The sequence below is a fragment of the Anthonomus grandis genome, chromosome 9 (genome assembly GCF_022605725.1).
Source record: "Anthonomus grandis grandis chromosome 9, icAntGran1.3, whole genome shotgun sequence".
NCBI classification, from domain to species: Eukaryota; Metazoa; Arthropoda; class Insecta; order Coleoptera; family Curculionidae; genus Anthonomus; species Anthonomus grandis.
This window is the reverse complement of record NC_065554.1, coordinates 28,020,474-28,038,217: the sequence shown is the minus strand read 5'-3', so window position 1 is coordinate 28,038,217 and position 17,744 is coordinate 28,020,474. Positions and strand designations below refer to the sequence as shown.

The 17,744-nt window shown below is 31.9% G+C and overlaps 1 protein-coding gene across 1 annotated transcript in view; it reads left to right on the top strand.

Moving 5' to 3' along the window:
- LOC126740442 (zinc finger protein ush) overlaps positions 1 to 17,744 on the top strand; it is a 318,530-nt gene that overhangs the window by 60,284 nt on the left and 240,502 nt on the right. The gene's annotated exons all lie outside the window — the stretch shown is intronic.

Below are 17,744 nucleotides of genomic sequence, written 5' to 3'. Positions count from 1 at the left end.
TCTATGATTTCTGTGACTGTCTGGGCAATTCCTAATATACAAACTAGTGCATAAAGTATATTTGCATGAATATCTTAATTTAGATGAAGACAAGGAAAAGGAAATACTAGACATTTTCTCAGTGGAGATCCAAGAATTAAAACTGAATATTAAAAAAAATAGCCTGGAAAATGATGATACATCCAAGATGCACCTCAACATTATTAGAAAACACTTAGGAAATTTACCTGTCTCTTAGTCTAAATAATTTATCAACCCATAACTCAAAAAAAACTACAAAAAGCTATAAAATTACTTTAAATTGGAACAACATCATGAGGCTTGGTTTGTTTTCCACCCAAAGAGACCCTAAAAAAGACAATCGTCAAATACGACAGTTAAAATGTCACTATTGTCATATTTGACATACGTCAAAAATTTGTCAATAATATCAGAATCAATCGGCCATCTTGGGTGGCAGACTATTCCGCGCCACATTCAACCTTCATGGTGATGGATAAAAACGCAATTTTTTCCATTTAAAAGCGAATCGAAATAAAGAGGATCGAGGGCGCCAGAATGCGAGTCGGTCGGCATTGAATCGGCGTTTTGTGTCTCCGACTCCACACCGCCGGCAGATTGACGGTCTATTGAAAGACGCGCGTCGTAAAGTTCCTCCTGACGGTTCATTAGGTACGACTAATCGTACGCCCGGTCGACTGTCAACCGTACCTCGATTCAGCCGTTTGTCATCGGTCAAAACGAGGGTGATTTACATTTTGCGCAGTTTTATGGCATCTCAGAAGATTCCGCTAGTACATTTTATCATAATTTCTTCAGAAAGAGAGATGGATCCGGTCGAATGCTTGAGACAAGTCATCAAATCAAATCTCTAGTTTCAATACTGCATATTGCATATTCTTTTGTCATACTACTTGGGATATTTGTGGAATATCGTTCATTCGAGATACTCATATGTTGGGCGCCAAGGTTCCACCCACTTTTGTTAAATTAAAATTTTTGCCAGGAAAGGAATAGACTTATTAGATATTCATTATTCCAGAATTTGGCTTGAAATTAAAGCTCAAAAATGTGTCCAAGCCTATAGTAGGCCTAGCTTTATAAACAATGACTTTTTAAGTAGATAAGGATGTTAAATAGGAATGGAAAGAGAGGTTAGAATATTTATATAATATGGTCCATACGAGATACTCACATGTTGGGCGCCAAAACTCCACTCATTTTTGCAAAATTGAATTTATTTGCCGAGAATCTTAGAATAAATTTATTGGCAACGGAAACTATTGTAACTAGCTTGACAGTTCGACTTACCTAATTGGACCAATCAAAATGGTAGAAAATGGCGTGGCCAAATTAAGGCGGGAAAATTCAAATTTCATTTAATAAGAAATCTCATAATTTTATTATTTAATCGCAATATCCGAAGCAAAAACCTAATCAAAATAGTTACTTTAGATTTTTGTGTTATTTTTATATCATACATTAGCATTAGTTTAATAATGTCCCTATTTTACTAACACAAACAGATTCTATAAAGGATAATAATATATTAAAAATTAATGTTTTTTATTTGCAAAAATACAATACATAAAATATTTATAACTGAAATACAAATTCAAATTTCTGCATTGCAAATCCTACCCTTCAATATTGTGACACTAAAAAAGGGAACATTTTATAAAGTTAATCCATGTACTAAACCTACACAAGCTAAAAGAATACATAATCTATATTAATATAAATAATTTAAGAATAAAAAGCAGACATAAAGGGCAATAAAAATACATACATAAAATATAACTACACCTAAATTAAATATTCTATAAAAATGTATAATAATCTTCTTTGTAAAAAAAAATCTAAATTCTACTGCTGAATTAATTATCTTTGTTTAATAGATATTTCTTTCTGTTTCCTAAAGAAAAATTAAACATATTTTAAAAACTAAGAGAGTATTATTAAAAAAAAATTAATTATGTATCTGCAATACCAAATAAACTTTTTGAAAATGAAAACAATTCATAATATCGCATACATAGTACCTATTTTCGTTGGTCTCTCATAATAGATTATTAAATTGTTTCTAAGATACGTGGTTTTGAAAATTGCTGTTTTTTTGAATGAATTTCAAAAGCCTCTAAAACTTAGTCTACTAAAAATAGAAAAAAGCGGATTTTTGACAATTCAAGAACCACTAGACGTCAATCAAAATTTGAGATACTACATCTTTTGACGTATATCAGTTTTGCATAGGTAACATCTTGATCCACAACTGTGCGATTATTGACAAATATTCACTACTAAAGAAGATACAGAAGATTCACTTTATATAAGAAATTTAGTCACTAGGTCTGGGTAGAATATCACATTTAATTTAAATTTAGAGATTCGACAATTCAAGTAAAAATTATTAAGAATGTAATATAGGTTCAGTTCATCAGAAAAAGAGATAACGCCATTAACAGATTTGAGTATTAACGTCAAATGATATGGTGAGGCAACAACTTTGCTTTCATAATTAACCAGTATCCTACTTATTAGTCTTTGAAAATTTTGTTTAGCCAGAATTTACTAAAATTACTAAAACACTATGAAAATTCCAGAAAATGTACTTCCATTAAGCAACCAGAAAAAGGTAAAAAATTCTTTGAAACCAGATATGATTGACACGGGCAAATGCTTCAGATAAGTCAGAAAAAACTGTTGCAGAACGAGGACGCCACTGCTATTAATAAAAAAATTATCCATGAAGAAGCAACATACCATTCCATGCAACAATTACCAGTTAACAGTTACCAACTTCCTTAAGAGGTTTTTGTCAAATTTATGTCATTTTCGAACTTAAAAAATGTATACTCGGAGCCTTAAACCAACAAATTTTTTTTTTCTGTATACCAGTGAAATTTTTGCATTTAAACTTAAATACTTTAGCAAGTTCAATTGTTTAACTAAATATGATGATAAGATATTTAGTTATCTTTTTATTTTCGGAAAAATTCACAAATGTTGAAAAAATCATTCTACACATTGAAAGCTTAATAGATTTCTAATATTAAAAATATTGATTATTATTTATTTTATATTAATTATGAAATTTTCGTTCAAATTCATATGAATTTAAAATGACGTTTGTACAGCATATTCTTGAGCATAGTCTTAAGCTTTTTGTGTTAAAGAAATATTACTTTTTGAGATTTTGGACTTTTAAGTGAGTGGAAACTTTTAGATAAGATATTCTTTTTAGATACTTAAAAAAAAGCCAATATTTTCGACTTTCTGTATAATTTATTTATTCCAAATGAAAGAGGAGAATATTCTTAAAAAAAATAAATTCTTTAGCGGTGTCATGATCATCTATTTACTGACTGAAATGATGCAATTACTGGATGAGATTAAATATGACTATCTTTTGCATCAGGTGTTAATTATTTAGTTAAATCAAAATGGAGTGAATAGAAGTGGAGAATCAAATGGACTAAGTACAATGGGCAATGAATGAGTGGAAAGGAGACAGATCTCCACGATCTTTTGCACTAGTTGTTAACAGTGTAATTCAATTATAACTGAATAAATACCGTATCGTACTTACTTTCCAAATCAATAGTAATCAAAAGCTTCTATGGATTGCTTGATGAAGTAATGACTAAAAGAAGTAGAAGCACAACCTAAACTTTGGCCAAATTGAACAAAGGCTTAAAGAAGCTTACAGACATGAACATAAGAAAATAAAAAAAATCTGTGAGTAGAAGAATACTTAGTCTTAGCTGAAAAAACAATCATAGAGGGAAGAATGTTGGTAGAGGAAAAATTTGAAGAGGTTAGATTTGTAGACTTAATGACAGACAGAAGATTAAAAAGAGTCTGTATGGTCTAGTAACATCTATTATCAAAAGGCATAAATAGTCTAAATAGATTAGCAGAGCAATAAGAGCAATAAAATTCTGCTTATTTAATCCATTTTCCTACGTTAAACTAAGATTCTCCATACGCATATCCATCGAATTTCTATTCACTACTACTGCGAGACGATATTTTAAATATCAGACCGTCCCATCTTTGGTGCGAATAAATGAAATAATTGTATTCGTTCGGGCGGGTAACTTATTAAGATTGGAATATGAAAGGAAATGAAAGATTGAAGTTAAGGATTTCAATATCGGCTTTGTGACAAGATGGATTTATTTGATTCCCGCGAGTGCGGAATTTTCGAAGGCCGTATACGGAACTTATTTATTTTGGAAAGGAGGATTTACTTAGGATCCAGTTCGTAATGAGTGACGGTTAAAAATGGCATTTTTCTGTTTTAAAAAATCTCAATCTCTCTCTCGGGTAATTTAAAGTTAAAAACGTTCCCTGGATCCATCTTGGTAAATAAATATCCCCGGAAACCCGGCGGCGTTTTAAAAGCTAAACTAAAAGTTGGAAGATAACGGTGCGCCCGGCCATTATAAACAACATGTCTGCCAGAGATAACGTGGTGAAATCAGATAAAGGGGACGCAGTGGGGTAGAACATAGAGTTGAAATTGAAAATAGTTAGTTAGACACATTATGGGAGAAAAACACTATTTCTAGCCGATCTAGCCACTATTTGGATCGATTATCAATTTCTTGTAATACTTTTCGTAATAGGATGATTGTACATCTAATGAATCAGCAGGGTATATAATTTATATACCCTGTATTATATACTTCTATTATAGAAATTTTTTCTCAAATTTTTTTACAACAAATCACCCATTGAAATATCTCCGTCTATTTTTCGAACACCCTGTATAAGTAGATAGGTTGATTTGATAAGTTTATAAGATGAATTAATGGTAAGCCACTAGGTTCAGGTCAGTTGGTCAAGATCAATTCATCTAAAATCTCCTTTAGAGAGGAAATTGGCATAAATACTAAGCCACTGCTTTTTTTAAAAACAAATAATATTTTATTAAAGCCAACATATTCTCCATTTCATTAAAGCCAACATAAGCCACCTCCTTTACAACTAGTTTAGAGATGTGGAATTAATCAGGAAAGCGTAGGAAAGGAAATACATCCAATATATATGTATATAAATAATATGATACAGGTATATCTTGTTAAATGCGAAACGAAAATGTAAGTGTAGACTTGACCCAGTACAGCTATATGAATATGACACAACCTGAATGAAAAAATCCAATTGACATTCATCTCAATACATATTTAATTATTAGGCATCATACTGTGACTGCATAAGCATATTTCTTATAAAAAGAATAATTTTTAACACAATGAGGCAAATTGTTCCACAAATGAACTGCAACGTAACTGAATGATTTTTTAAAATTTACATGTTCTTTGGGTTTTGACAACTCTAAGATCCTCTTGTAAGAGTGAACTTTCAGTTTCCTAAGTTGCCCGAATGTGAGATCTAGTTAGAATTTCATTCAAAGTGTGGATATTCTGAAAGGAAATTCTTTATTTGATAAAAACGTCTTTTAAAAAAGGATGAGATACGCTCAAGTTCTTTAGATCTAATCTAAGATGACTTATTGCCATTTCCAAGTTCTTCGGTCTCTAAGATCAGAATAAGAATATAATCAGAAGAACCTCAGAATCTATGTACACTTTACAGCTTTCTCAAAGACATGATATCCGTGAAACCAGGACTCTTCGTTCGCTATTCCTTAACTCCTTTGACGTTTGGCAACTTTCAGTAAAGTTCCAGTAATCCATCATAAGACGTTTCACACTTTAGTTCTAAGAGTAATTCACCTTTAATTTTCTTTTTCTTACAAATGATTAAGGCCTTTGAATAGAGAGAGCAAAATTTAACAAATTTCATTAAGACGACTTTACAAGTACAAAACGTTTCGGCGATAACAACCGGGAAAATTTTAATCCCGCTTCGATACTCTCCTCGTGATTTATTTCCTCCCGATGAATATTCATAAGACCCAAGCAGGAAACTTATCTTCGAAATGCCATTTTAACTCGTACCTCGATAAAAAGCAAAAAAAAACAAGAAAAATCTATAGCGTCTGCGGTAGGTTGTATAAGTGTCCGATTTTCGATTCCTGGTTTACGAACAATTCCCGTCTGCCAGAAAAGACAGAGACAAAAGAGTGCCGAAACGAAAAAGAAACGAACACTTAATGGAATATTACAAAGGCGAGCTTTGGAGCACGGGACGAGGCGGCGTTTCCGGACGATCCAAATGCATTTCCAGAAGGATCTCGATCCAGTTAACATTGGCGGCCGTTATATACGCAAAACAAATTGAAATTCGTCCTTAATAAATCGTCGCCTTTGTTTGAGCTCCGTTTGGTCCAGAGATGATGGTATTTTGGTCTGGAGAAACGAGTTGCGAACTTTGGAGTGAGATTTTAGTAAAACGTTTAATGTGGTGCTCAATCTTTCCAGGTTCTCGCAATCTATTCGTCGCAGGGTTCGTAAAGGGATAGATCTTGGAAAAGAAGGAATTCAAGAGTACCCGAATGAGATCCTCAATTAATTAAAAGCATATTCCAGTATTGGACCATTTTCTTTGATTAGGTCTAATAAGGAGGGAAGTAAATAAGTTTTTTGTGTTTAAAAGAGAAGCTCTCAGAATGATGTTTGAATAGAAGATGAAACAACAGGAGTGCGTTCGTAAACCTAAGAATCTGGAAGAATCACAATAATAGTCGTTAATAATGAACGTTTCAATAATCATAAAAAATCTGGTACGAGCATTACTAAATACAAACAAGGAAACAATCCGTGTCGTCGTTCCATCCATATAAACTCGTCGTTCATCCCCTTATCTCACCCCTTTCCAGGATTGGCCCGATCCGCACCGAAGCCAGATTTATGAAAGTAAATTGAAAGGTTCGCGCCAACGTATTCCACTAGTGATAAGTGGTTGCGAAGTGGGGGAGAGAAATGATATTTTCGGGAAAAGGGAATGGCGGTAGCAAGGGGGACGTGTCTCGGGATGCAGCAGCACTCATTTCCCGTAGGATCCGGCTGTCCTCTTTCTATCTCTGCGGTCCCGTTGGACGATTCCCTTCCGGGAATTCCCTCTGAGTGTAACAAATGTAGGAAATGTTTAAATATCCTCGGATCATGAAGAGAATATATAGAAAAATATTGATTGAAAACCAACTAGTGCTAAGAATTGGCCAATAAACTAGTGTCAAATTTGATCTATTAAAAATACATAGAATCGGTACATGTAGCATAAGGAGTAAGTTTTAAAAGAGATAAAGAGATCAGGTCAGTAAACTTGGAATAAATGTAATGCGTTGGTCTCAAGTTGGAACAGTAGTAGTTTCGTAGTCAAAGACAGTCCATAACACACAAATGAAGATTATTCATTATCAATCAAAGATGATGAACAATGGCTTTAATAATGATACAGATCAGGTTATCATTGTTATGGGTGCCAAAACTGGTTAAACAAAACAGGATCCTATGGCTTGGGTACACGTAATGACAGAGGAGATATACTTGCAACGTTCTAATTAGAAAAGCAACTAATAATCACCAACATAGTCAGGAAGTACAACAGAACAACTACACTGAATAAGGACAAACCCAAAGATGAAGCCACCATTAGAGTAAACATTACAAGTAATTTAGAAGAGACAGTAAAATGCATTAAAGAATAACAATGTGATGGGGAAGGAATGTGGAGCACATCTAGAGACATATTGAAAGAAGTACAGGAGAGTGAATTATTGAAAGAGGAGAGAAGAGGAGAAAAACACGACTTGTTTAATTTAAATAAAAAACTGAATCAAGTTAGCGGCAATAATTGACTAACCCTAGAAGACCAAGATGGAAACAAATTAAAAAATATAGGTCAACTTAATAGATTGAAGGAATTATGAAAGATCTGGATGTGATGCAAATGATACTACATCACGACAGCCTAGAATTACTAGAAATAAAGTAGAAAGAGCGATAAAACTAGTCGTCAAAATGGAAAAGCAACTGGACCTGATTAAGTGGGCTCATAACAGCCTCACAAACTCCAACTATAAAAATAATACAGATAAATTGGCCTTAATTAACATTTCATGATCTCGAGGAAGAATAGATCAACCAAATGCAAAGACTATAGAACACTTAGTCTAATTAGTCACGTAGAGATATATTTGAGAGTAATAAATGGAAGAGTACATTCAGTTTGGTTTTTAGAATGGCCTGGGAATTGTAGAGGCATTGTTTGATATTAATGTACATCTTTTTCGACTTCTTATTCTTCTTTAAGTGCCTATTCGTTTCAAATATTGGCAATTATTTTGGATGTGATGTCCATTTTGTTCACCAATCCTTTAAAAGGTTCAGTAAAAGTTTTGAGTACCATGTTCTTCAAGTTTTAAGTCATGATATTCTCCTACTTCCTGGTTATCTTCTGCCATAAACTTTCCCTTGGAAAACGTACTTTAAAAGGTGATATTTGCTTTAGTTCCTCACAGTATTTCCGAAATATTCAAGCTTTCTTCAATCTCTCCATCGCTGCCTTAATGGTCACTCTATCCATCCATAATATCCTCAGCCTAAAGTTTTCTTTGTTTTGCCATGTCCATATACTAGAAAAGATTAGAGAAATATATAGCATAGGAGGAGTCTGATTTTGCCATTTGTTTGAACACTTTAACCAACACCAACAGAAGGTGGCTCTTGCTTTCTCTCTTCTACACATGATCTCCTGTAAATGCTCCTAATTATCATTGATCATTGTTAACCCAATAAATGTCTTACTCTGTCTTTTGGTGTGTTATTGATTGTAAAGCCGTATCTTCCATCAGTTTCTCTACTGATCACCGTGAATTTGCTGAGGTCTTTTAATTTGTTTATTAGTCTTGTAAGTTCACGTTATCAATTAAAACCACAGAGTGTCATCTGCGTATCGAATGTTGTTCATTCAACAAAATTCCTAGATGGTTCATTTTCAAGGGTCTCTTTAAAGATATTTTTCAAGATTTCGACGTAACTCCTCGAATAATGTTTACTGTGTAGTATCCTCGATATTAATTTAAATATTAGCTGATTCGGATAATCGAACGGTGACTTCATCAAAATTATCCATTCATGCATTCATCAAAGCATCCACCAATGACGTCTAGATTCATTCGCAGTGTTGTCAACTTGGGTTATTTTTTACCAAAAATAGAGAATTTTAGTGTTTCAAAGAGAATTTTAAGATGAATTTGAGAAGTGTCCCTTATTTTTCCTTCTGAGCAAAGATAGAACGAACATCAAAGAAAGATATTAAGGAGAGATTACGTCAAAACAATGGTTTCTTTTGATAAATATTTGTATTAATTTGTTTTGTGTCAACTATCTCAAAACAAACAAAGTATGTAGCAACAGATTCACCTGATAGATACTCAACGAAACAAAATACAGAAAACCCTTTCCTATACAGCCCTCCTATAATGATGGAGCTCTGCGAATTTTGGAATTCTATCTCTAAAGGTGCCGTCCTTGTCATATTTATGCAATTTTAAATCGACTAAAGAAAGACAACATTAGTACATTAGTAGGATTCTAAAGCTGATTACTTTGAACTAAGGTGGTTATCTTGTTGATTACTTTGGTTTCCTCATTACTCCTGTAGGAGCAAAATAATTTTAAATAAATTCACGGGATAACGTATTGCAGGCAAGTGCAGGGGATCAATACGAGCTTTTGATTGGTTTAAAATCTAATAAAAAAACCTCTTCACTACTGACCTAATATTGGGTAAAATCTGAAGTATGTTGAAGATGTATATTGGCAACACTCATGAATCGAGATGTGGTGGGTGTATTGAGGATTACTAAAAATCAGTTGAGTAGACAGAGTTGCATGGTCAAAGATTTAGGAGTAGTCAAAATGTTTAAACGTTAGAATTTAAAAAAAAATTAATTAAATACAAAATTTTTAAAAATTAGAATATTTTGGTCATATCATAAGACAGGAGAAAAAATCCTGGACAAGCATAATCCAAGAAATTGGAAAATGTCGTGGTTAAAAAAATTAAGGAAATGAATAGAAAAAATAATAATTGACCAACCATCGATGAACAGTCAATGTTATCAGAAGAAGATAGGAAAAATAAAAGAAGAAGAAAACCATCATTTTATTAAAATGAATCAATTTTTTTAGGTTAGGTTAAAAATTTCAAAAGATGCTTCCTCTCTTTCCTTTTATTTTAAATTTGAAACTATCCTCGTGCATTCCCGGATGATAAATTCATTGAATACCACAAATCAATGATTAATCAGCCATTCTGCGAACGCACCAACTAATTTGACCTCAAAATCGTCGATTATTACTAGAATAAAATCACTTATTTCAAATGAACGCTATTATGTGATAACTCCACTGTTATAGATAAATAATTATCGCGTAAATGATAAATCAACTCTTTTATTAATTCGGGATCTGTATCATTTGGACAAAATGCTGCATAATATAAAATTCCTTAATCGATGTGACGTCATAGCGGGTAGTCCATAACAGTACCAACTGACAAACAGGGCGGGCTGGTACCGGGCGATGCTGCCTTCAGATTGGCCGGACCGATTCGGAAAAATCGACGATCGGGTACCGCCAGAACCTGTTTCTGTTTTGTCTTATTTTAATATCGTTTATATGCGTAAAGGGAATAAAAAGAGAAAGAATCGTGCTTGCGTATTTGATCGTTAATGGGCACCAGATAATGGTACCAGCTTATTAATATTGGATCGATTTTTTAAGTTGATGATTGCTCTATTTTTTTCTCTTCTATCTATAGCGGTAGGTTTCTTGAGGCATTGATACCCCTTTTTGTTTTAATTATTATATTATATCTGAAGGTGCTTTTAAATTGATCAACTTGACATGTTTGTTTTTATTCGGTAATATGATAATGGAAAATCTGTATTAATTTAAGTCTTTAATACTTACAAAGGTCTAAGAAGACCGAAACGTGGCACTGGAGGATAATAAACACAAAATGTCTGTGTTTAAACGATTTTTATTATACCTTTGGTTTGGTTTCTTATTTCCCTAATACTAATTTTTCCAGGCAGTTGCTATTTGAAAGAAACATAAAATTAGAAGGAAATATAAGGTATACTAGGCAGTTGAAAAACAGTATTTATTTCAGTCAGTGAAAGTCATGTTAAGATAAGAGCACTTCACTGTCTGGAAAAAATAAATAATGTCTTGTTTTCTTCCAGTTGAAGTAAGTTTATTTTTCAAGCAATTTGAAGCTGAATTAATTAATTAAAAAATTGATTTCAAATGTACCATAAAGTGGATGAATGATCCAGTTGTAAGCGAATACCTTAAAGGCAGTTGAATGCTTATGTTAGGTGTATTTGATAGTCCCATATTAAAATTTGTTAATTAATAATTTAAAAACCTTCGCAAAGTACGTATAGTGTCGTAAAAAAAACAATAAAAAACCAATTAAAAAAAAAAGTATAAAAATATAATATACATATAATATATATAAAAGTATAAAGTATAAACCAATCTGAGTCTTTGACGATCAATATGAAATTATTTCTCCCGTTTGTAAAGTTCATAAATACGTAAGAAAAGTGCAATTTCATAATGATCCAGAATGTTCATAAGAGGTGAGATGCGATAGAAAGTGAAAAAGTAGACTTTTAACCCCCTTTTCGGCATTTAAACCAATCTGAGTCTTATCAGTCTTTGACGATCACTATGAAATTATTTCTCCTGTCTGTATAGTTGATAAATACGTAAGAAAAATGCAATTTCATAATGATCCAGAATGTTCCTAAGAGGTGAGATGCGGTAGAAAAGCAAAAAGTGGACTTTTTACCCCCTTTTGGGCATTTAAACCAATCTGCGTCTGATGAGTCTTTGATGATCACTATGAAATTATTTCTCCCGTTTGTAAAGTTCATAAATACGTAAGAAAAGTGCAATTTCATAATGATCCAGAGTGTTACGAAGAGGTGAGATGCGGTAGAAAGTGAAAAAGTGGACTTTTTACTCCCTTTTGGGTATTTAATCCAATCTGAGTCTTATGAGTCTTTGACGATCACTATGAAATTATTTCTCCTGTCTGTATACATCATAAATACGTAAGAAAAGTGCAATTTCATAATGATCCAGAATGTTCATAAGAGGTGAGACGCGGTAGAAAGTGAAAAAGTGGACTTTTTACCCCCTTTTGGGCATATAAACCAATCTGAGTCTTATGAGTCTTTGACGATCACTACGAAATTATTTTTCCTGTCTGTATACTTCATAAATACGTAAGAAAAGTGCAATTTCATAATGTTCTATAATGTTCCTAAGAGGTGAGATGCGGTAGAAAGTGAAAAAGTGGACTTTTTACCCGCTTTTGGGCATATAAACCAATCTGAGTCTTATGAGTCTTTGACGATCACTATGAAATTATTTCTCCTGTTTGTATACTTTATAAATACGTAAAAAAAGTGCAATTTCATAATGATCCATAATGTTCATAAGAGGTGAGATGCGGTAGAAAGTGAAAAAGTGGACTTTTTACCCCTTTTTGGGCATATAAACCAATCTGAGTCTTATGAGTCTTTGACGATCACTATGGAATTATTTCTCATGTCTGTATACTTTATAAATACGTAAGAAAAGTGTAATTTCATAATGATCCAGAATGTTCCTAAGAGGTGTGATGCGGTAGAAAGTGAAAAAGTGGACTTTTTACCCCTTTTTGGGCATATAAACGAATCTGAGTCTTATGAGTCTTTGACGATCTACGACAGTAATAAACTTTTGCTTGAAGAAGAACGTTTGTTGCACTATGAAAAATCTTATTAATTAGTAATAAATTTATAGTGCAGTAAACGTTTCTAAACCTCAAAATAAATTTTTAATTATAAGCAAACGTTTGTTGCCCTATGAAAAAATTAAATAATTTCCAACATTCGTAGTGCAACAAACCTATTGGTCAACGAATAAATTTTATATAAAGTCTTCAAGTATTGATCTAAAATAAAATTTTTAATAATTTTTCAAGGAAGTTGAACCTGCATAAAATTAAAAAATGCTGTTTTCTTCCAGAGAGTTTTTTGATACGTATTCCAGGCAGGATGAAGTTGAATTACTAAAGTCAGATTTAATATTTATGAATCAGTTTTAAGTTGTTTTTCATATAAAGTTAATAAAATAACAACTCACTGAAAGAAAATTATTAATTTCTTCCAGGGAGTTGTTGAACTGTTTAAAAAAAATACTTTTAATTTCGTTTTTTTCTAGGTTAAAGCTTCCATAAGAACTGACTTTAATTAAAAAAAAAAATATTTAATCTTCCAGGCAGCTTCAACAACTGGCTTCAGCAGTTGAAGCATATTTTCTGGAAATAATTTCAATTTACTTCAATTATAAAGTTCTTTGATAGAGGACATTTTAAGTTGGGACTTGAAAATTAAGGTTACAATTTCGTTTCTAAATTTCCTTGTTTAAATCGTCAATTTAAAAAGTTAAATTTAATGTTCTTTCAGGCTAAAAATTACATTAAAAATTTTCAAGACAATTAATGGCAAATGTTTATTTAACTTCAAAATTATTCGAAGTTTTATGTTGAGGCTTAAATTGCCTTGAAGAAGCAATTTTAACCATCTGGAAGAACCATAATAATATGACACATTAATTATTTCAGGCAATTGTAAATCTCTATTGAATATTCTTTTATTCATTTAAGAGGTTATGGTTTGGCAGTTACAGAAGTTTATTCGTTAAACTTCCTTCTTAATCGAGTTTAATTTAAAGTTGATTTATTCGTTAAATTGAAATGAATGAAAACTATTTAAGGCGGTTAAATTAAAAATTAAAGTTTTAAAAGAGCAAATATAGAAATTCAATGAACAAATCAAGTGTCTGTTGTTGTTGAATACATATCCAGTCGTCCGAAACTGCGCCAATAACCTATTTTATTCCTTTTAATTTTTTACATATTGACACTTACTTTTTAATCTGTTTTAATTTTTATTAGCTTTAAGTATAGTTATTGAGTTGATTTACTGTATACTGTTTGTCTGTTTTTATTCTTCGTAATTTAAAATGTAGAATATTTATTTTTTTTATTAGCATAAGCTAATTAGGACGAGTATATATTGAGCCACGAAGAAGTTTTACTAAACATTATATATATATGACATGTATACATTCATTTGATTTGAACCTTTAGCAATAAGCTTTATTATTCAGAAGTTGTAATTTTTATATATTCACTGATCATCTAATTTCCTAAGCGTCTTAAAAAAAAAGTTAATAGGCTTAAGAAGGGTGTAACAAATTAACTTAATTAGAAATAGGTTGAATTATTAACAGCTGCACTGTATATTTTACAAGTAAAATTGTCATAAAACGTCCTTCCTTATGTGTAAACTTAAATAATAATTAAAAACGTTCATTTTTCACAATAAATTATGAATATAATCAACTATAGAACGCTGTATTCGTTGATATCATCAAGGTCCGGATGAATCAGTCAGATATTTATCAACAACCAAGCGGGAATTCATCAGTCTGTGTCATTATATGAACCATTGTTTAGCAAGGCGAACGTTTATCAGGAAAAATGTGTTTTCTTTAATGGGCATTTCGCGATGGGACGACTCGATAAGTGCATTTTCGCTTCCGAGAATCTTTAAGGAGATTTTTCGTCGAGATTGGCACGAGGTTAGGATACGAGCGTAGTTTAATGAATTATCAAAAATTTGCCACCATAATTTCGACTATCGTAAGCGGATATAAAGAGGCATACTATCACGCACTTGATAACTATCAGCTCGAAATTTTTAGGAAGTCGCCACAGATTTAGTGCACTACGTATATCGAATTGTTATAATCTATGAATGTTTCCTGTTAATATGATAAAATGTATGTAGTTTTCAGCTAGTTTTTTTATAATAGAAGTTAATCGAATCTAAATCAACGTTTTCAAGCAATCCAGAATGAATCTGCAATGTCAGAGATCCAGGAAATGAATTAGGAAGTAACACTTTTCCCAGTTAAATGAGTGTTATTAAGTGTCTCTCTCAGCAAATTGACTAATATTTCATTTAAGTTTTTCATGTTTTATTTTTTAAATAGTGTTTGGATCGGCTGAAAATAGTGTTTTTCTCTCGTAATGTGTCTAATTAAGCCCGAAAAACATCATTTTATTCCGATACTCTTCTAATTTTCAGATTAAGATAGGGATTTATAATTGAGAATTCGATTTTTTCACATATTTTCTATATCATCGTTTCATTTTCTAAAGAGTGCTTGAATCAGCTAAAAATAGTGTTTTTTTTCCGTAATATGTCTAATTAAACCCGAAAAACATAATTTTATTAAGATGTTCTGTTTCTTTTTAAAGCACTAACTTTGACATTAAATCTGATGGTTCTTGGGACCTTGGTTGATAAACTTCCTTTAATTTGAATAATTTTTTAGATAGAAGAAAGGTTCTTACACGAAATTATTGAGTAAGAAACACCCTTTCTTGTACCAGAACCCCTTTTAAGGATAGTTCAATTATTTTATAAAAAATGAACGTTTGCTAAAAAAAAAACGCTTGCCAACCCAACCCTTAACATCAAGTCAAGTTTTGTCCATTAAAACCATCCTCAGGAACTTGATTAGTGTCAAAAGAATTATGAAAAAATCTGAAGTAGTTCCTAAGTTATGCCCAAAATCGTCGGCTAAGGAATAACATTCTGAGGGGTTACTTATTTTATTGGGTATTACGTCACTTATAGCAAAAATCAATTTAGAAATTTTTATTAGTATTTTATTTTATTTTTTTTATTTATTATTTTTAAATCCCAAAACACATTACGATACTTAAAACTAAACCTTTCAATAAAAATGAATTTAATAAAAATGTAATTTATAAAATTCCTTGTACTTGTGGTAAATTTTACATAGGTGAAAGCTATTACCAAAAAGAATTAATAAACATAAATCTTACATAAAAAAACAATGATTTTCAAGAATCCAAAATTACACAACATGCATTTGACAATAACCATAGAATAGACTGGAATGCTTCCTCAATTTTAGCAAAGGAACCAGTTTTAAAATTACGTAAACTAAAGGAAAGTGCACTTATAATGTTAAATGAAGATAAATGCTTAGCTACTTGTTTGGTTGATTTTAATAATACATCGACTCCTTTGCTAAAAAGAGAGGTAGAACAGGGCATTCTCTCATTCTATTTGATATTCATATATTTTCTATCATTAAATTACATTAAGATCACACCCCTTTAATTTTAAATTGAATTTTTTGTTACCTTTCAAAACAGTTTGTTAAACTTATAATAAACCGTAAAAATTTAAAAAAGTATTTAAAGTATTGTCGAATTAAAAAGGAGTTTTGAAGGAGAATAGATAGCAGGAAATTTTAAAGATAATTTGTTTATATTTTTAATTTAATTTAACTTTAATTACCTTGATAACGGTAGTAGATATAACTACCGAAATGTTGGTTCAAATTAAGTATTTTTAAAAAGTATAAGTTTATTTTGGTTTTACTTAAACCCGTCCCTGGCCTAAAAAATAACTAAAATAACTTGAACTCGGGTACCATCAAGTTATCATCGAGTGGTTCGATTATAAAATGAGTTTTGCCTATTTAGTTATCATCCCGGGAATAATTTATACCATTAAGAGGCAGATTAAATTCCGAAACGTCGTTTGGAGTTATCTCGTCATATCTTCGGTGCGTCCGCTTTGCTTTTAGCCACAATGACCGTGTGGCGGCGTCTCAAGTCTAACCCTGGCGATTATCGTTTTGGATAGTGTTATTATTATTATTATTATTATTAAAAAAAAAGTGTGAAAATTCGATTTACTTTAATGAGCCTAATACGATATGCGTGACCGGCCTACCGTGCCTGTACGCCTTAATTCCACAATAGAAACGCATTAACGCATTTTTTTTTCGTTTTGCCGTCACATTAAACCGATTTCGTTCGTTTGTGTGTTTTTTTTCTCCTTCTTCGCCACATACATCCGTAGAAATAAACATATTCCATCTGTACGAACCATCTCCACCGAGTATTAAAATTTGAGATCATTAGCAACCCTATCGTCGGTCTCCATCATCGCTTGTGTGTCTCTTCTCTCAGAATTGCCCGATTCGAATCTTTTATCCTTAAATCTTAAAGAGAAAAACCCACGAAGGAACCGGCCAGCCTCGATGTATTATTCAGCGGAGATCAGGCCGACGCGATACGTGTTTTTCATGCGGAGAACAGCGCTGCTAATAACACCTGGTTATGTGTCGTCGTCGTCATGTATGAGAAAATGTTTTTCGAATAGGAAAAACTGGCGTTTTCAGTTATAGTACAGTGAATCTGTGGTGAAAAAGCCTCTTTTGCTAAGAAAGCCTTTAATCATCTTCTTTTAGGCATTAGGTTTTCAAATATGTACGGTAAATTTATTGCTTTTGGGGAAAGCTTATTATGACTTCTACGAATTCTTTAATGATGCTCTGCAAGGCGAACTATAACATTTTAACGAATATTGTATATTTGTTTGCTCATTTTAAGTTATTGCGGACCTGTAACTTGTATCTTTTTATAAAATAACTAATTTAACTTGAAATTTGTGACCTCGACGCGTACCGGATTTTTGAAAAAACTGAAAAGTTTTTTTGGATTTCGTTTATCTCGGGAATGGTAAGTTTTTGGAAAAATTTGTAAGAAAAAAAAATGACGGGGACATCATTTTCTATAACTCTTCTCATTGAGGTCGCTTGCTGCAATGAAAATTAGAAAAAGTAGATGGTGCCAAAGTACCTAAAAAA